Source organism: Camelus bactrianus, chromosome 7 (assembly GCF_048773025.1).
Source record: "Camelus bactrianus isolate YW-2024 breed Bactrian camel chromosome 7, ASM4877302v1, whole genome shotgun sequence".
Classification (NCBI taxonomy): domain Eukaryota; kingdom Metazoa; phylum Chordata; class Mammalia; order Artiodactyla; family Camelidae; genus Camelus; species Camelus bactrianus.
This window is the reverse complement of record NC_133545.1, coordinates 16,621,956-16,642,707: the sequence shown is the minus strand read 5'-3', so window position 1 is coordinate 16,642,707 and position 20,752 is coordinate 16,621,956. Positions and strand designations below refer to the sequence as shown.

Genomic DNA, 20,752 nt, shown 5'->3' with positions numbered 1-20,752 from the left:
CCGTGAAAAGCTTGGCGGCTCCCAGCAGGGCATCCTTTGAATTATTTTTGCCTCTGTTGATCCCATTTTGCCCCAAATCTGCCACATTTCCTGGGCCTCCCAGGTTCAGTTGATCAGGCTTTCTCCACATCCACAAAACGCACGATGCCCACACCCCCCGCCTCCCTGAAAGTGTTTGGCCATCTAGCCTGTCGGGGGTTCTGTGGGCTGGCTGGGCTGTCAGGGTGCAATTTCAGACGAATACAGACCAGGACTGTGTCAGGGACTGGTGTTGAGCGACATGACGGGACAGAGATGGCCAGCCTTCCTTTACCCATTAGCCAGACCCTTTTCCAAGCAATCTGAAAACTGCATCCCTAGACCCTGGTCCTTGGCGTTGGAGAGAAAATTTTTGAATTGACTCTAAGTCATTCTTATTCGTCATGACAAGGGGAGAGCTCTGAATTTGAGGCACTGTTTGAATAATTTCCTGAGTTTATTGTCACCAAGACATGTTGGAATGGTTGAACCAGATGACGCGTACAGTCCCTTCCAGCTGTGAATACCGTGTTTCTTACAAGTGGTCTGACAAGTGAGGGACACAGCCTTGACCTGGGAAGAGTCAGGGTTCCAACAAACCCAAGTTCCAGGTCTGGAACAACTAGACACCAGAGCAGACTACCGCCAGGTAGAAGGCAACATTTACCTTCAGGAATTTGGGTTCAGAAATGGAACATCAATCTTCAGAGGATGAAGGATAAGGTGTTATCCTACTCTTGGAGAAGACTCCTTGGAACCACGGCTAATAGCCCGCTGGAACTGGGGCTCATGGCAAAGGCTTGGCCAGTTATTGTAAACGAGGGATCAAGATCAGGTAGAAACTAGTAACCAAGGTTATTTGATGCCAGCTACTGGCTTTATGCTCTTAAATTTTTCCTACTTGGGTACAGGATGAAAAAGGTTGAATCTCAAATCTGGATTGGTGGCCTCTGTTGAAAAAAAACAAGTGAGTTTCATTTGGTTATTAATGTTAATTTTGCAGCACGAACTTTGAAAATGCAGAGAGAGTGATTGAATCTCTGGGAACATCTGCACAGGCAGCAAAGCCAGCAGAGTGCTATTCAGGGCTGGCTTCTCTATCAGTATCTGGAATCACTCTCCGAGAACCTGTAAAGTGTGACTTTTCACACAGATAGCACGAGGAAGACAGTGCTTAGCTGGCCGAGCCTGAGGGAGTTCTCTGAAGTCAACGCCAAGGATGTGCCATCAACCAGAGAGGAAAGAGGGACCTCAGATCACAGTTAAGCAATTCAGCATCTGAAGATCGCCTCACCATGGGGTGTTTCTGTGTCCTTTGTTTTGCAGAACACCTTGGAAGCTTAAAGCAAGACAGGCGCCATGCTGCCCTAGAAACTTCTCTATTACTCCTTTTCTGCCTGCAGCTCTTACTGCCCCTCGTCCCAAGCTTGCTAAGCATCTCCCGCCCCATCCCCCTGTTGCTGTATCACTGCTTCCCAAGGGGAGCTTCAGGGAGGGTTGAAGAAGAGGTTGGACCCTCAGTTGGCTTCTGCTGGACCAGCCACTCATGAACAGTATTCCTGATAGGAATTCCTGTTCTCACTGCAAAAATACCAGTTTTGGTATCCCCCTCGAGTACCCCCTTCCCTGGCTTGCCTACTTGGTGAGAGCTTCCCTTCTCACAGTGTGCTTTGGGGGAAGTGTGCATGTGTGTGCATGGACATCCAGGTTCAGACATGCACACTCCAGTTTTAGCCTGCAGTGGACGGGGAGGGAGAGAGGGGACTGAAATCACAGCCAGATTATCTTTCTTCTTCCTCCTTCCTGACACATGCTCGTATAATGCCATGAAGCTGGGAGCTGGGCTGGGGGTGGAAGCATCCTGGACGACCTGCTGGGAACTACCCACCAGGCGCCTCCTCCACATCTGGGCCTGACTTAGAGGACGAGGTTCTGAATTGGATGTTGGCGCTGTCATGGACTGAGACATTTGCAGATTTGGGGAGAGGGGGAGTACATTTTGCAACTGGGATGAATGCACATCCCAGGGGCCAGAGGGTGACGGCGCTAGGCAGCCTCCAAGAAGGCCCGTGACGATCCCTGCCTCCTGGAATGCACATCCTTGTAGAGCTCCTGCCCACACTGTACCACACTTGGGCTGTTTGACCAGAGAATACATCAAAGGGATCCCTGTCCCTATAATTTCTGACCCACAGAAACTGAGATAATAAATATTTGTTTAACATTTTGGGGTAACTTTAGGGTAAATTTTGGGGTGATTTTTTAGATGCAGCAATAGATGCTGAATACACTCAACATGGGGGTCTCTTGGTCACCAGCCTCCCATCCTCATCCCAGCCGGGAAGACAAAGAAGGGACCAACAGGCAAGTGGGGAGATGCCTTTATGGGAGAAGCTGCCAATTCCTGTTTCTCTCCACTGAGCAGGAACCGTGTGCATGGCTCTCCTGGCTGCACAGAAGGCTGGGGGAATGTTGGAGGTTGATTTTGTTTTGTTTTTCAGCTCAGAAAATTACTGCCTGGAATTAAAATCAGGGTTCAGTCAGTAAGGGAGAGAGGGAACGGATATTGGAAAGGCAACGATACTGTGTTAAAATAGATTTATTTCTGAGCGTGCTTCCCGGCCCTTTTCTCATCATGGAACCTAGAAAATAATGCTTGTTTGGCAACCTTGGGTAAATGGAGAATGCTGCTTGTGGCCAAGGCAACTTGCTGGGGGACACGAGTTGACACCGGACCCACTGAGCTTCCCCAAGGGCTGAGAGCATCAATCCCTGTGGATCAGTAACCCATCCACCATAAAACGGAGCGGTCTCCTAGGTGGAGCTTCTCAGAGAGCAGCACGCAGGACATTTATTGATTAGTGATTTCAAGAACATCACCTGTGAAGGGTGAGGGACAGAGGACCAGGCAAAGGGAGAAGTTGGGTGGCAATAAAATTGAGTCCGAGCTTTCAGCAGATCCTCGGGGGAGCTTTGGAGCGGGGATGGCTCTTCGCAGTTGTCCCACTTTGAGATCGGATAGCCAGGACTTTATCGCCTCCCCTCCCTGCCACTGACTAGTCACCAGATATGGGAGGGAATGTGGCCTTGGAAAAGGGGCTGTCTTATCTCTTAGGCTGAGGGCAGTCCCCAGATTGGGCTCCACTGAGAGCCATCAGCTTCATGACTCACAGCATCTGGGGGAAGGGGTCCCTCAGTCCCAGAGTGGGCAGAGGGTCTGGGCAAAGCTCCCTGAATTTCACTTCTGAAGACTTTGCAAGTTCTACGATCATGGAGAACTACTATGCCCTCCTGCAGAACCGCCGTCGCTGGCTTGGTAAAAGCAGAAAACAGGAATGCAAGAAACGAAAGGTCTTACCCAGGATGGCGTCCATGGTGTTCTCATGTGAACTGGTGCCTCCACCAGTGATGAGTCCCAGAGACCAGCAGGAGTATCCTGCCCAATTTCGGCAGAGCTAGAGGGTTGACAAATGTGTTTCACCTGCTGTTTATCTGAATTCAGCCAGGCTCTCCTGCAGCATTAATTGTCATGAGCGTCATGTAGCAAGAGGCAGCTGAGAGCCTGAAATGAGCTGCCAATTTGTCTTTGGAAAATTTTCTCCATTATGAGAATAGAAAGATTAAAGGGATAATAATACCTTACACCCGTATCATGCTTTCCTACTAGCAAGGAGCTTTCAGATGCATATTATCTTATTTGAGCCTCATGATAGCCCTGCGAGGTAGTTAGAATAGGAAGTATTATTCATCTTGGAGGTGAGAAAATTGTAACTTTGGAAACTTATGCCTCCACCTTGTATTACAAGACTGGGTTGCATTTCTTGATTTTTTTTTTCTTTTGACCAAAATCCTTTCCTTTCTCTCAAAATCCCAGAAGGCTAAAGCACGAAGGCAAGTGAGAAAAAGAATTTCCCTTCCCTGTGTGTATCTGGTTTATAAAAACTTTCTCCCATCTCTGAAGCTATAATATGAAGAAGCAGAAAGTACCAACAAATAAATATGGCGGCCTCCAACTTCTGTGAGTGTGTGGCTTACTTACTGTGCCCCTACTGTATGCCATGGGGGTGGTAAAAAGGGTGAGTAAAAATCAGAGTTCTTGTGGTACTAACAGTCCAACACGGGACAGAGAGTAGGCAGAGGACTAAAACATTGAGAAAAGGAGTGAAGCCCAACTTGGCAGGACTTTGGAGAAGGCACAGATGCCAGAAAGCTTTACCAGAAGAGGCAGCCGGAGAGCTGATTGCTAGGGATGGGTCGTGTTTCCTTGACAGGTGATGAAACGGCAACAACGACCCCGGGGACCGGCGATAACCCCGGGCGGACTGAGTGCCAGGCTCGGGGCTGAAATGAAGGCAGTTCCATTCACCGTGTTCCTGAGGAATTCAGGTCCGTGTTTAGCCCGCCGCACGCCGGTCACCACCAGCCAGCCAACCGCACAGCCCATGCCCGCTTGCCTTCCCGTCGGTTTATTTATTCAGCCGTATTTTGTCTTTTCAACACTTCCTGTCGCATTTGATACGGCTATCACGGGAATTCTAAAGAAATGTTTGGCGGCAGCTTCCCTTAGGCTGGGATATCGCAGGGTCTTGGGGGTTTTCAGGAGACACTCAGCCACAGATGTTCCCGTACCTGCACCAAGTCAGACGTCCTCTTTGCACACAGGTGATCTATAAGCTTGTGCCCAGGAGAAACAGCAGGCCTTTGAATGGAGGTTTTTCTTCTCCCCCACCCCCTCTAGAGTTGCCCATTTGTCTTGCTTTTTTGTTCCATCTTTATTCTACTCCTGGAGGGAACATTCCTAATAGGATTAATAAATGAAAAATGTAAATAATGTGACTACTGAAATATAGATTTTTCCAGGAATGCATTTTGTTACTGTCTTTATAGAAGCTAAGGCACGGGCTGCCACCTGTTCCATGGTTACTTTGCACACTGCCAGCGGGAGAGGAGTTCACAAAGTCAGAGCCAGAGCTCCCAGGAGTCACCGCCCTTAGGGGAAGCTGGCGGTAGAAGAGGTGCTGACTCTGGGAGCAGAAATAATCTCCAGCCATAAACTGGTGTCACATGGACACAAGTCTTGTATTGGTCCGAGTGAGGACCCGATGACTAAACTCTAAATAATCACTTGGAAACTGGGCAGGGGTGTGGGGGGTTGGACTTGAAAAGAGTAGGTGGGGAATGAAGGGGCGAGAAAGAGGATGATAATTGGTAAATGTGGCCAACCCTTAACAACTTTGGCTAATAGAGTATGCTTGCAGACTTGACCACTTAGGGGAATTATGTGCAAGGCTGAATGAACCCGCGTACATTTTGGAAACGAGACTCCCCGGTGGAGAGAATCTCTCTTTGCATCATCGCAGTGGTCCTGCAGAGCTGGGCTAGGCAGCGGGGCAGGAGATTTCAAGTCTTAGCCGCCCATCACCTGCTCCGTGACCATTAGCATCTCTGTGCCTCTGTTTCCTCATCAGTCAACTAAGAAGACTAGGTTTTCTGGTCTCCACAGTTGCTCAGTCTTTTATGAATGATTCCACTTCAGAATCAAAAACTTTATAAAAGACTCCTTTGCTAGATTCATTCAGTGGCACAGTGGACATTACCTGGAGGAGAAGGTCGTGGAGTCTGGTGTCTTTGCCTTCATCAGGAACATCCTCAGAAAAGGGAAACCTGGAGACTCAAGAGAGGAAACCTGAACAGTGAAGGGATTCCAGCAGGAGCTGTCCCCTCCCCCAGGGAGGCCGTGGAGTGTGACTCCACCTTCTTTGCTGGAGAAGGAAAACTCCTGCGTCTGGTAGGGGCAGCCAGTCTCCACACGATGTCCCTCTGGTCTGTCCTTCCCTCTCTCCCGCCCTTCCATCCCAGGCTCTTCCTCCTCATTGTCAGAGATTTACATTTAGAGTAAGGCTGTCTGGGACAGAGGCGTGTTTCTGGGAGCTGATCTTGACATGAACACAAGCAGGAGCTGGGAAGCAGCTCCCTGGCCAGGTGCTGGTGGGGGGAGGGGGTGGAGAGCTGGGTGGAGGTGGGATGGTTTCAGAATCACATGAAATCTGCTGCAGGTTGGCATTCAGAGACGGGGCTTCCCAGGTGACTCTGAGAGGTGGATTTTGTAGGGACGTTCTGAGGAGATGAACGGGGCCATTAGCCCAGGGTCTCCCATCACAGCCAGGGAGCCAAGAATGTCTGAGGCTATTTCTCTCCAAAAAGGCTCAGATTTCTTTGAACCTATTGTATCTCATTGGGAGCATGAACCCCTGCACCTCATTCATTCATCATTCATTCATTCAGTGGGGAAAGTTATATAGATCAGTGGTAGAGGGCGTGCTTAGCATGTGTGAGGTCTTGGGTTCAATCCCCAGGTCCGCCATTAAATAAGTAAGTAAATAAATAAGCCTAATTACCTCCTCACCATCACCAAAAAAAAAAACAAAACAAAAAAAAAACAAAAAAAAAACAAACCCAAAAACTTCATTCATTCAACAAGCAGGAATTGTGTCTGCAGTGTACTAGGCGCTGTGGACCCCCATGGATTCCCTGAGATTCTATATAAAAATCCCTGCTCTCGAGAAGCTTATGTTCCAGTGGAAGAGTCCACAGGATGCCAACGCATCTGGATTTGACTGTTAACCAATCCAGGGCAGCAAACGCCCAGCTGGTGAGTGGCCATAGGGAAGCCACACAGCGCAACCCTTCCAGGCTGCAGTTACGTGACCTTGACATCCACAGTTTAGTATTAAGCAAATCAATCAGATAGTTCCTCAGCAGCATGCCAACGAAACTGGTCGTCAGTTAACTGGGTTTTGCTTGCTAAGGTGGATCTGGAGTCCTGAGAGAGGTCTGCCGTGAGGCAGAGGAAGGGGGCGTGAACAGCACTGGTCTCAGATGCTGCCCACGGTGGGGTCAGGTGACCAGTTGGTGGCTCATGAAGACCAGTGAGGTGAAAGATCCCAGCAGGCATTTTAAATAAACTAGGCTGCCCACCCAAAAGGACCACGTGTCTACTGTCTCCACCCCCTGCTGGGGAGAGGGGTGGGCTGAGTTCTGCAGCCTCTACATCTCACTTCTCACAGTTTTGCTCATTCTCCTTCCTCCCAGATCAGACCTACTTAATTGCCCCCTAGTGACACTATGCACTTCCTAAATGTGGCCCTTTTAAAGTTCTTTTTGTCCCTTAGTTAACCTGGAACCACCCTGCCTGTGCCTGCATTAGATACAAGAGATGGGTCAAGACAGCTAGGACATAGATACTGTGCGTACCCCATGTGGCTCCTGTTGCATGCCCCCTCTGGTGTCTTTGGGGCAGTAGCAGGGGTGAGGGGCACAGGCGATGAGTCCGCAGGTGTGAGAGAGACAGAAGATGTCCTAAGGACACTGAAGGAGGTGTGGGCCTCTGGGCCTTCGTCCTGGCTGGCTCAGATATCATCCGTCTGTTGTTGCTTCATTGATTTTAGCCGCTGATGGGGCTATGTTTGCCCATTCATTGGAAAGCACTACATTTCCCTTCCTCTCATTTATGTTTTAATCTGCTCTGCCCTTGGCAGTAGAAGTGAATCTCTGTGTCCGTGGCTTGGCAGCCGGGGGCTCAATATTTTCCTTCCCAAATGCAGGGGGAGGCGCACCTACTCATCGGTTTGTCCAAAACAGAATCGCTGGCAAATCTGCATTGTTATCACTGTTTGATCAGTGAGTGAGCAGAGATGCTGCTGTGTGTAGAAAGAGTGTGGGATCTGGCGAGATCTCTTTGAGCCTCATTTTCCTCCAGCCTGCCATTTTCCCTCGTAGGAGACATAAAATACAGGATTATGGTGAGGATTCAATGTGAGGACGTCAGGTGTGTGGCACATGGGAGGTCATCAACAAATTTTCGGTCTCTTTCTTCCACGGGTGTATAAACTCTGCCTTAGGGCCTAAAGAGAGGCAGAAAAATGACTCCCCGTGACGCTGAGGTGTGTGTCCCCCCTCCCTCCCAACTAGGTTGTCACTGGTCCCAGTCTTTGTTGGGGCTTGGGACCATCTTTATCCAAAATGTATCCCCGAAACCTGTGGTGAGGGTGAGAATTTTGAAATGCAGTACCCTTTCCAGGCTCCTCATTGTGTCACTGTCTACCTGAATCAAAGATTATAACAGAGGATGAAAAACATATCAGAACGGCAACAAATATTCCCTCTAAACCATCAGCAAAATTGAATAGGAACTTTCAGGATCCCAGCAAACTGACCAGAAATGAAGAGTGGAGCAATGGCGCCACTACGTGGTGAAACTGCAAATGACGGCTCTGACTTGTGGTTTTACATTAACCCCATTATCCAGACTCCACCTGATGCAAGGCCTGGCTCATCAGAGCACAGGGTTGATGCATCTGGCTCACAAGGACTGGCCACACTAACACAGAAGAAACACCAAACCACTGTGTTAGTGAGAGTGACAAACAGACAGTGGGAATGGAGTAGCAGAAATGAATCCTCTCTAGAGGGAAAAACAGAAAACACACTATTATTTACAGCTTGTCAGTGACACAAGGAAGTATTTTGCTGTTCTTATACCACCTGCCCCAGAATCACCTGGAGAGCCTGGTACAGGTGCAGATTCCTGCCCCAGACCCACTGCATCAGAACCTCTGAGGATGGAGGCTGGGAGTCTGCATGTCTCACAGGTACCCAGGGCAAGCTGGGGGAGTGTTAAAATTTGGGACCAGAAAGTGACCAGAGCCATGAATGAGGAACCGTGAAAGCTCACTGAGCTCATTCTATAAAAAGAGGAAGTGAAGACAAGAGCAGAAGGAGGAATGATCACAGTTCAAAGAGAGAGAAACATGAAGGGACAGAGACTCCCGGATACATGTGTACCTCGGAGATACCATGGGTTTGGCACCAGGCCACTGCAATAAAGCAAATATCACAATAAAGCAAGTCACAGGAATTTTTTGGCTTCCCAGTGCATATAAAAGTGAAGTTTACACTATACTGTAGTCCACTGAGTGTGCAATAGCATTATGTCTACAAAGACAATGTGCATACCTTAATTCAAAAATGCTTTATTGCAAAAAAGATAGTAACCATCATCTGACACTAGGTTGCCACAAACCTCCAATTTAAAAAAAATGCAACATCTATGAATTGTGATAAAATGAGGTTTGCCTGTACTAGATTGCTACACATACACACACACACACACACACACACGGAGTCCTATATGTTTAGCTGGCTGAATAAGTGACTGGGTTGGATGGGTATTCTTGTTTGCTGGAAAAAGAAACTTTTGGTGGCTGGTAAATGTAAAAACGAAAAACCAAACCTTCATTTGTAGCAGGGGTCCATTTCCAAGGTGTAAATATCCCCACCATAGCCTATTTCCAGCCACAACATGACATCACTGAACACAGAAGAGATGTACAATCTTACAGTATTTCATAGAAATATAGTCATAAATCACCCCAAGAGCACAGGTAATAAAAAATGTAATAAAATGATTAGGAAGTGATGAATTTTGAGTGTTACCTTTGTTTCTGATGTAAGTTACTTAGCTATAAGTTTATATTATTTAATTTTTAAAATATGTTGTATTTCTGCAAGATTCCTGAAAATGTGACAATCAGCTCTTATGAATTGGTATGAGCCGGTTTCCAACACACCATCACTGCCCCAAGAAGCTTCTGCCACTAACTTAAGGCCAGAGTGGAGGCTGATGACAGGCCCTGATGAGGGAAACGGTCAGGAATGGAAATTTTGAGGCAGCGCAGAGCCTTACTGGGGGCTTTCTTCTCGAGGTTAGCCTTCGCTGGGCATGGAGGCCTCTCAGGTCTCTGTGGTCCCTTCCCTTGAGCTGGGAGTGTGTGGATTTCCTGCATGTGGATTGCCAGTCATCCCTGTCTAGCACCCAGGGAAGTCCTTGGCCCATAGGAGGTGTCCAATGACTATTTACTGTTGAATGAATTACTCTAGTTCAAAGTCAGAAGAGGTGGGTCTTGGGTCTTGGGCCCAGTTTCTGGGCCTCAGTTTCCCCATCTGTAGGAGGAGGGCATTTAGCCATAGGACCCTGAAGGCTCAGCCAGTATCCCAGGACTCTCTTTCCAAGGTGGGCGGCTCTGGGACCCCCAATCTGGGGCCCTATCCTGGTCAGCTCACTCCCAAGGCTTGACTTCCTCATGGGGTCAGGGGTCTCCAACCTCTCATGGGCTGACCCTGGTGCCACTGATGTAAGAGGCTCCGATACCTGGAAAACTTCAGCTGAGAATCCACCTGTCCCATTAATGGCAGGATTTCCAGCGCCAGGGACAGGATTTCCCTGACATTCCGGAGAGGGGTGTGGCTGTGTCCCCAGGCTGGCAGGCGCCTTTGGGATGTCAGTGGCCCAGCTGCCTGGTACCTGTCAGGAAACTTTCAGCTCCAGCTCCCTTCCTCTCTCTCCCAAGGAAGATGTCAGTGGGATAAGAAGCCACCGGAAACAGTGAACACACTAAAATCCACTCAACTGTACATTTTAAAATGGTGAGTTTTATGTTGGGTGAATTATATCTCGGTTTTCAAAAGCCTTTGAATACTTATTGAAGGAGGAGGAGAAGGGAAAGGGGGTAGGCCGGGGGAGAGAAAGAGGTAAAGAGAAAGAAATCAGAGTGGCTCTTGTGGGCAGAGAGAAGGGGAAAGAATGTTCCAGGATTCTCTGGACCAACTCTCGTCAGACGGTTTTTCCTTTTGGAACAGAAATCCACACTGAGTGTGTTCATCCTATTAACTGACTTAGTATGTTGGATAATTAGGGCTCCAGTGAAACCCAGGTGCTCGGTCCTGGAAGGAGAGTGAGTGTGAGAGTCCCTCTCGTCCAGCGGGAGATGATGGAGGGGAGGGCAAGGTGTCACCGGGCTGACCTCAGCTCCGGCCCCCACAGGAGTTCCTTCCTCCATCCCAGCTCCTAGTTCTCCACGCCTTTCGGGCCAGTGTCAGTTGGGGGCTCTGGGTTCCCCTATCAGCCCAGAACCCCTTGTGGAAAAACCCCTTTTCCCTTTTGTTTAGCTAAAGCTGAGTTGGAATTTTCCAAAAGAAACTTTTCCTCGGAAACTTAGAGAACCAAAAAAGCACAAAGGGTTTTAGGGGAAAAGAAACAAAAAAAAACCAAAACCCATTCCACTAGAGTGTAGATTTCCACTGTGGTCAAAACACAGATCAAAGGTGGGGGAAGAGTTGGAGGGACCCCTGCTCACAAAGACACCCCACCCGTCCAGGCCCTCTCCTTCCCACTCTGCCATGGCCCCTGCCCGCCTGGAGTGGGGAAGGACCCCAGCCCTGGGCCTCCCAGGAAGCCACGCCCAGGCTGAGCACTGGAGAAGGAGCCCTGAGCAGCCTGTTGGGTGCTCTTTTCCAAGTTCATCCCAGAGTTACAGAGTGATAGATCTGGTAGAAACTGTACTGACCTCTCGGTAATGGCTCCACGTTCCAGCAGAAGTAACCGGCCCAGGATGGTCCAGGTGTCAGGCTGGAAGGCTCACACGTGGCCACAGCGCTTGCCACCTGGTGTCGGGTACCTTGGAAGCCAGGGCAGTCCAGGACCTCCCGTGGCTTCAGAGAGGACTCCCTTAGCCCAGGGGAGAGGACCTCATCCACGCGGCCCCGCTGAGCAGGAGAATCTTGAAAGGTGCCGTGCAGAAGGTGACATGAGAGGAAAGTCGCCCCATACCAAAACTCTGCTCTCCAGCAAGTGGAGGGGGGTTTGCTGTAGGCGGGGCTGGTGCAGGACCGGGGAGCCCACGGGCTGGTCACCCCCACAGATCAGAAACACAGAAACACGGAGGGAGGCTCGCCCCGGCCCCAGGCGTCCTCAGCCTGTGAACACAGACCAGCTACACTTATATTACAACCCGCGCCCCTGAGCCCAGCCCACTCCGTTTGCAGAAGTCCAGTCATCCTGCAAACGGCCTCACCCCCGAGTATCGCTGAGTTTTGCTCACAAACATTTGTGAACCAGTCCTGGGGCCTCCTTGCTACCCGAACTTCTCCAGGCCCTGGCAGCCCGAGGCCTGTGGAGGTCCTGAACCCATGGCCTGTGCCTACTGACCGTGGGACAACCCTCTGCAATAGTCCTATGAGGGAAGAAACTGCTGCGGCCTCTTAGTCCTTGTCCCTCAGGGGCCTTCCACAGCAGGGCGGGCTGGGCGCAGCTCTCTCAGCGTCTCCTTCACACACACACACACACACACACACACACACACACACACACACACACAGAGCCATTTCCCTCAAGGCGTTGTACAGGGTGGCAGGGCCGAGGCTCCAACTGCCCCTGGGCACCTGGGTTTTGCAGGATCTGGCTCAGAACGTGCCCTGTGGTGTCTTCCAAGACCATTTCAGTTTGGCTTTGTCTGGGGTCACCCAGTTTTTCAAACATGCTTTTTCATTCTTGAAACACAATGGAGGTTAGAATTTGCATCCCTTTTTCACCCAGGGACTTTTTCTCAGCCAGTCTGTGGATTCAGATCCGCATGTAGGGCAGGAGCTCAGTGGCACTCCACCCCAGCAGCGTGGGAACCCCAGCCTGCACAGCTGAAGGAGGGTGCTGAATGCTCCCAGCAGAAGCGGGCCCCCAGGCTCAGCTCCCCAGAGTGTTCTCAGAGCCAAGGGTGGGGTAGGGAAGACTCTGGGGCGTGAAGTCTGTTCTTTCCCTAGCAGCATCTGACCTGGCTCTGATGCCCTGATACTTTAAGGCCCACTAGCCATTTTGCTATATACTTTTTGATTATTCAAACTTTGATGCTGGTCTTAGGCTCCTGGAGCAGGGACATTAGTGATAAGAAACTGTGAGATCTGTGGCAACATCTGATCCCCCACAGGACCATGAAGCCACGATAGCGTCTGCCTGTAGAATCCTTTCCAGGGACTCTCTAACTGTAGGCCTGAGGCAGGCTTGGTAGAACCAGGATAGCAGGGAGACTGTGAAAGAAAAAGACAGAAGCCCAAAGGAGATGGTCCCTGACAAGCCACTCCAGAAACCGAGAGGTTGGGGAAGACCCACCCTCCGGAGGCCATGGCCATGAGCAGCTGGTGTGAGCCATCTAGTTCTGCTTTCAGTCTTGGTCCCATAGGACAGAGCAGGGTCTGCCTGTGGGACAGATGAGAATGGCCTGACAGAAATGTGCTTCCTCTGGGTCAAAAGTCCTCATCAGGCAGGGCCTGACTCTCCAATAGAATGACCTAGCTCCCTGCAGAGCTATGCCGACGCTTGCCTCAGAGCTGGGTCTGCCCGATATCTAAGTGCAAACCCTCATCTAAGTCTTCATCTTTCTCCATCCTTGCAATGCCATCTTCCAGGGTCACATTGGCTTTTGTCCTAGACCTGCTAATCTCCAGGGTCTTGGTATCTTTTTGCATAGAGTTGCCAGGTGAATAACACAGACATGAGCATCCCATACCCAGAGGAAGGGGCTCCTGAGGGCTGGGCTGGGCTGGGAGAAAACACAGCCAGCGAAGGCGGGCATGTCTTAGACAGGCGGAGAGATGGGGAGGCCGTTACCGGCAGAGGGACGATGAGTCAGTCACCAAGACAGGGCATGTCCGGCCAGGGAGGCGCACCTCTGCCACAGACCCCTGTTGGAAACTTTGCCCGGAGGGGTGATGTGGCTGACAACTTGCTCTTATCACAGAAGGGCATGAGACAGGCAGAGAAGGGCCTGGGGCTGGTGCAGTGCCCTGGGCGTGCAGGAGTCATCATTCCAGCCACCAACCATCCAGATCGAGGCATGCAAAGCATTTCTGTGGCGCTTACCACATGCCAGGCGGCACTGGGGCTGCTCGGACATGTTCTCTTGCCTCATAATAGCATTAAGACACAGTATTCATTGTAGGTATTATTATGGTCTTCATTTTATAGATGGCGAAACTGGGGTACAGAGCAGCTGGTAACTGGCCTGAGGATGTAGCAGCAAAGCCAGGAGTCTGAGGCTGGAGGGCACACTGTCCCGACCACAAAGCCATGCCTCCCTCGGTGTGGGGCCTGGGGGGTGGGTCCTGACATGAGGAGCAGAGAGGAAAACCCACAGTGGAGGACAAGATCCAGCTTTGCTCTTGGGACGTTGGAGTGGACACTTTCTACATGGGCGTTTGATTTATTTCTCCAGGGTGGCCCTGGAGATGCAAAGATGAAGAAAACGTCCTCAGGAAAGTCCTAAACCAGAGGGAGTGGTCGCATCTAGGATGGGCTGTAATACTTGGTGCACAGTGTGATGTGAAGCGTGCAGGCCAGTGGGAGGTGGCACTGGGCCAGACTGGGTGAGGGACAGGCACTCACCGAAGCCCGGTCCCAGCCCGGGGGCAGCCCAGCCCGGGGCCATTTGAACCCAGAGCACCAGGCAGGTACGGGTGAGCCCAGGCCTGCAGGACAAGTTCCAGTGCAGCTGGAGGGAAGGGTAGAGCTGGGGCGGGTACACCTTGAAGGTTGCTTTCTACTCTACTCCTTTCCAAATGTGGTTCACATGCCCCTACTTCCATCAGAATCAGAATCATCTGGCTCACTTGCTAAAAGTGCAGATTCCCAAGTCCTCCTGGAATTAGAAAAGCCCCTGGTCCTGGAGATCCATAATTCCTTGCTTTCCAGCCCTGCCCCACTGTCCTCCCTCCCCCTAAACACTGATTCTGGGGACACAGGGAGAACAGCAGGTAATAGAGGGAAGATGATGAGTTGGGCTTTAGAGGAGTTTGCAGGGTTCCAGTAGGCAGTGAGAAGCTAGAAACTAGGACTCAGAGAAGCCGGTGAAGCTGGGGTGGACATAGAGATTCAGGAATATAACTGCAGGGATAATTTGAAATTGTGAATGGTCTTCTCCTTTGTCTTCATGAGTCTGTGACCTTTACCCACAGTCGGCCTAAGGCAGACATATGTCCAGGAAGAGACGAGAATTTGTTACAGAAGGATTGCCTAGAGAAAGGCCAAGTTGACATTCAACTTTTGACACTCAAAATAGGATTTTGTGGTGAGACAGGAGTCTTCAAGCCAGGACAGTACTGAGAGAGGAGTCACCAAATTCCTTTACTTCCCTCTTTCCCCACTGGCTTGTCTACAGTGAGGCTCTTGCCCTGTCTTTAAGGCTCAGGTAGAAATCTGGAGGAGGGTAAATATGACATAAGTCAGGTTAGAAAAGGAAAAAAAAGCATGCTCTCCTGCCCTCTTCTGGATCAGGAGATTGAAGGGAAAAGTGGATGGGAGATGTAGGATGGGGCAGGGGGCTAGGGACTCTGAGGTCAGGGATAGTTAAGATGGGGGGGCCTGTCATCTACTGACCTCCCCCAGGTCCTGAATGAGCAGACCTCAAGCAAGACAGCAACTGGCTCAAGATCTGAAGCCAGAAAAAGGCATCATCTTGGAGAGTAAGGGACCCCACTGGCAGCTGGACCAGCACACCCAGGGCCAGGGCCTCTCCTCCCAGCAGAGAAAAGCCAGTTTGCTGAAGGACTGAGCATTTTAGTCCAAGGAAGACTGAGGACACCTAAAGGGCTCTTATGATTATCTCACCTGATGAAACTTCATTAGTTATAGGCCTCATTGAAAATTGCATTTTTCATCCTGCACATCCAAGATGCAGCGTGAGTTAAGCATCCAGTTCCGTGGAGGAAGGATGAAGGATGAAGTGGTAGCAGACACTCTGGGAATAACTGGACGTAGCTAAGGGATGTGAGTGAAATAAAAACAGGGCTGAAGGAGCAGAAGAGGTGGTCAGAGATGTGGGGGAGAGGTTAGAGAGAGCGTGCTGGGAAGCCTGGAAGTACGGGTTTAGGAAGACGATGGGGAACAATGCAACTTAACAACGTAGAGGAAGGGAGGAAGAAGATGGAGAAAGGGTCCTTGATCTGACACTTAGGAGCTCAAGAGGACAATTAAGAGGCCAGGTGAGAGTAGTGATGGGAAGGGAGGCCATCAGTAAATCACCGGTGTTAAGGAGAGAGTGAGGGAGGAAATGGAAACAGCCAGAGCAGGCGTTTCCTTCGGGGAGTTTGTTCATGGAGTAGACCAGTAAGAACACATCGGATGACAACGGGAGAAGGTAGCGTGAACGGTAGTGGGAGGACCTGGGTGACTGCAGGTGGAGAAGAGGACAGAGGGTGATCAGGAGACCAGGTGGGGGGACTGACCCTGGGAAGGAAGAAGGGACGTCCCTCTCCAGGAAGGAAGACAAGTGAGGACACCGGTGTCCTCAGGTGGACAAGAGGGTTTAGTAATTCATAAGACATATCCCCTCTGCTTTTTCCTTTAGTAACTAAGAAGCGGGGGCATCTGTAGATGAGGCTGCCTACCTGGGGAGACATCCGGTGATGAAGGATGGAGGCGGGCAAGACGCACGGGAGATGCTCCTGCCCACTGGGTGCTTGGGCATCTGCTTCAGGGCCACTTCTCACGAAAGGAAGGGCATTGCTGATGCAGTGGGTTAAGCTCTGACAACTGCAAGTGAGAACAGTGGAATTTCAGCGATGGAGGAGCCAAGGGAAGCAGGGGTGCCCCTGGGAACAATTTCTGAAGCTTTGTCATTTTCATTCCTTGTTAAGATAATTTAATTAATAGTTTTTACTTATTGCCCAAAGAACATTGTCAAAACAATAACAGGATTTTTTTTTTTAAATCAAGCTTTCATTCTTCCATGTCTCTTCCCAGTCTTAACCCTAATACTTTTGTGACTTTTATGTGGTTCCAACCAGATCACAGATTTCAGCAGACCGTATTTTCTGAAAAATGGCCACAGCAGCATTTCAAGTCCTGTGTGCTTGTCTAGAAACTGGTCACTCTCCCACGACAAGGTAGAGTCCCCTTTCCTTCCCCTTTGAAATTGGACTGGACTTTGTGACTGTCTCCGTGAATGGAGATGGAGGTGATGCCCCTAATTCCCAAGAGTAGGTCATATAAGCTGAGTAGACTTCCGCCTGGCTCTCCCCCTGGGGACACTCACACTTGGAACCAGCTACCTTATGCTGAGAAAGCCCAAACCACACGTAGGTGTCCTGGCCAAGGGACCCAGATGAGGCCTCAGCTGGCATCCAGCGTTAGGTGCCAGTCGTGTGATCGAAGGAGCCTCGGATAAGCCATCCAGGGGTGTCCTGTCTGAATTTATGATCCATAATAAATGGTTGTTTCATATCACTAAGTGTTAGGGTAATTTTTTTATGCAGCTGTCGTAACTGGAACACACAGAGTTTTGTTTGACAACTTTTGCATTTGTTAGCATGAGCAGTTACTCATAATTATCATTTTATTGGTTGCAAAATATTTTGAACTGATGTAGTATAGCTTATGTAAATATTGTGCTATTCTTGGCTATTTAGACTACTTCTCACTTTTCACTACTTAAGCAATGATATAAAAAGTTGTGCATAGAGATTTTTCTTTTTTGTTGAATTGCTTCGTTGGGACAAATTCCCAGAAGTGAATTACTTTGGGGTATGAGCATTTTTATGACTCCAGAAATGTGCCACCAAATTGCTTCTCAAAATCGCATCGATAGATTCTACCATCCATTGTGTTTGGCGGTTTTGGTACATAAAACCACCTCAAATTTGTTTTGAATTGAAGTGAGGTATAAATAAATAACTGCACTAATGAAAAACCTTTACTATATCATCATTAATAATTTGATCAGTGAAAAACTGTACCTTATCATTGCTTATAATTTGTATATCTTGGGTGCGCACTGAGGCTGAGATTTTGCTCTATTTAAAAACGGTTTTCCCATATTTTAAAAATTGCAAAAGAATGTTTTATACATAAAAATATCTATATATATTCTTTGTCCAATAATGTATTTTTAAGAGCTCTTGAGATCACTGTTTTTTAAACTGCAAGTCACACTTCATTAGCAGATTATGAAATTGATTAAGTGACCAGCATTAAAGAAAAAATGAGAATAGAATAGAACAATAATATAAGAAAATTATATTCTGATAATATCATCATAGTGGAATAAAAATACCATTCCACACATGGTGGGTTTTGTGTGTGTGAAACTTTTGTTTCAATGTAAGTATGTATTGGGTCATGATGTAAAATGTTCTTTTTCTTAGCGGAGGATGCAACCAAAATGTTTTTAAAAATCGGCCTTATAAAAACCTATTTCTTAATCCCTTTTTGTACTGCTGTGAACATTTCCAAAGCTGTGTCTTCCCCTTTCTATTTTGAATTTTCTCCCTCTGGTACCATTTTAATTTTTCACGTGGTCAGGCCTGGAGCCTTTCATACATTCTTATTTCAGTTGAAAACAGAAATTTATCTTGTTTCGACAAGGGTGATAAATGATCCATCCCATTTTTATGTCAACCCGATTCATACTGAAGCATTCTCTGGACACCCCTGAACTTATAAAAATTCCTGTCGGCTCAGCAAAATGCAGTTGAAGAGCTGGGGCACAAATGCTATTCCGGAAGTGGGCAAATGGAGAGGACGCGATCGTCCTGAGAGCACATACCCCAGTTCTCACTTCCAGCTGTCAGTTTATGCTGCATCAGCAGAATAAGTTCTTGTGCAAATGCTGTATAAGCAAATGTTATCACAGTCACCCAGAATGGTGAAAAAAAGTTGAAGAGGAAGTAAAGCTGAAGATTCCAGAACACATGGAAATATGGAGAATAAGAAAGAGAGATGGGTTTAGGGACAGAATGGTTAGAGACTAATAAAATGATCATAATAATAAAAATTGCTACTGTGTATTACATATTGACCGGGCTCATTTCCTCCTCACCACTACCTGTGGGGTTTATCATTATTTCTATTCTGCAGATGATGAAAGCACAGCCCCCGGAGTCTACGTGACTTACCCAAGGCTACGTGACTTACCCAAGGCTATGTGACTTTCCCAAGGTTACTCAGCTTGGTAATAGGTGCCTGGAATTCGAACTTCAATCCCATGCTCTTAATCGCTGCCTCTCCTAAGGGAGCTAGCGTTGCCATCAAAGGAAAATGGCGAGTGCCCGAGGACAGCACTCCTTTAATTTAGGAGTCTTAAAGGAATAGATCTATTGCTCTATGAGCACCTTACAGATGCCCCCTTCTACTCTGGGGAATGTCTTTCAAATAATCAGGTTCATCATCTAGAATAAAAGTAGCTTCTACCCTGTACAGTGCTGGAGATAACCAAGACTAATCTATATTTCATCTGTTGTTTTGCTGGATTCCGTTGAGATCATGAAATTTCCTAATGCTGCAAGGTCTCAAAGAGGCAGTGGAGACCATGGCTCAGAGCACAGACATGGCAGCCAGTGTGTGTGGATTTGTGACTCAGCCCAGCCTCCTGGCTGTGTGATGCTGGGCAAGTTTTCCTCATCTGTAAGAGGGGAATGATAACAATACCTGCCAACTAGGACTGACAGTGCTTGGTCCATAGTAAGGGGTACGTTAGTATAAGTTATATTAATATTATGCACTATAATTATTTGTTTTGAAGTCAGTATACTTTTTATTAGCTTTATTTCTGGTTGAATTTTTAGGAGATAATCTAGTTTTGTCGGCCTCATATTTATAGATAGGGTGAGTTTTTACGTTGATGTTTGTAAGTTGCATTTAATCAATCACTCACATTTTCTTGTCTAATTCTGTAGTTTCCAGAAGGGATGCTATGTGGGTGAGTGGGGTGACCATATGTCTCAGTTTATACTTGTCCCAGGATAATTATTAATAATGCCCCCTTTCAACTCAAAAGTGTCCTGGTTTGGAAGATAAATCACATGGTCATCTTATTGGAGACTCCAAGCACTCCCAGCTCTGGTCACTGCTATCCTGTGTGATCCGGGTCAGGAGGACTAAAGCCTGGAATAGAATCAGGGCAGCGATCCTAATCATTTTTCATGCCAGGACCCATTGGCAGGCTGCAGAAGACTATGGACTCTCTTCCAAGAATAATTTTTTAAAATATAACATTAAATGCACAGGATTACAAAGAAATTCCGTAATTTAGAAAGAACGCTATCAAAATATTAGGGACAAATGAATTTGTGATATTGTAACATATATTTTTATTAATGACTAATGATACTAGTGACAGATTTAGTAACTATTGTAATTTCAAAGCAGTGATGAGCATAAATGATATTTTGAGAGATCTGTAACAGTGGTAATGTGATGCAGAAATACCTGCCATATCTGTTAGCAACAAAGTCACAGGTACCATTTCTGTTCGTTTTCTATATTCACAGTAGAATGTAATTTTTTCCCCTGTCCAAGTTCACAGACCTCTTGAATTCTATCCAGAGCTCCTGTGGGCCCCACTTTAAGAACCTCTGGACTCAGGTGGATATTTGAGGCAAATTGTACAAAGACCAAGAAGAAAAGAAGAGACTGGAATGGCTGTGGGCTTGGTGATGGGAGAGAAAAATTATATGGGAAGTTGGCAGGATGTGGACGGGTGAAATAAAAAGGCGCAACGGGTCTGTCACTTGTCTGTGTTGACAAAGTGTGGGAGAGGCTAGCCCATCCAGGATTTAGCCTGCCGGGAACATGTGTATTTGCAGAGTGGCTCAGAATGTGGGCCTTGAAGTCGAATACAACTGGATTTGGATCCAAGCTCTGCCATTTACCGGCATATATTTTGCAGGAGCCATTTAATTGTTCCATGACTCAGTTTCCCCTCTGGTCAGTGGGAATATTAGTACCTACCTCAGAAAAATTGCTTTGAGGATTAAATCAGATGATGTATGTAAAAAGCTTAGTACAGCGCCTGAATTGTTTTGATAGGTCCTCCACACTTACTACTGCGGCTGTTGTTACTGCGAAGGTCCA

At 48.1% G+C, this 20,752-nt stretch overlaps 1 long non-coding RNA gene across 1 annotated transcript; it reads right to left on the bottom strand.

Annotated features, from left to right (window-relative positions):
* Window positions 1-2,853: 2,853 nt before the first annotated feature.
* On the bottom strand, window positions 2,854-11,814 carry LOC123614675 (uncharacterized). The gene is made up of 3 exons (XR_006722129.2): window positions 11,424-11,814; window positions 5,616-5,682; window positions 2,854-4,816 (listed from the first exon to the last, which is right to left on the bottom strand). It is a non-coding gene; the product is annotated as an uncharacterized LOC123614675 (long non-coding RNA).
* Between the last annotated feature and the right edge of the window lie 8,938 nt (window positions 11,815-20,752).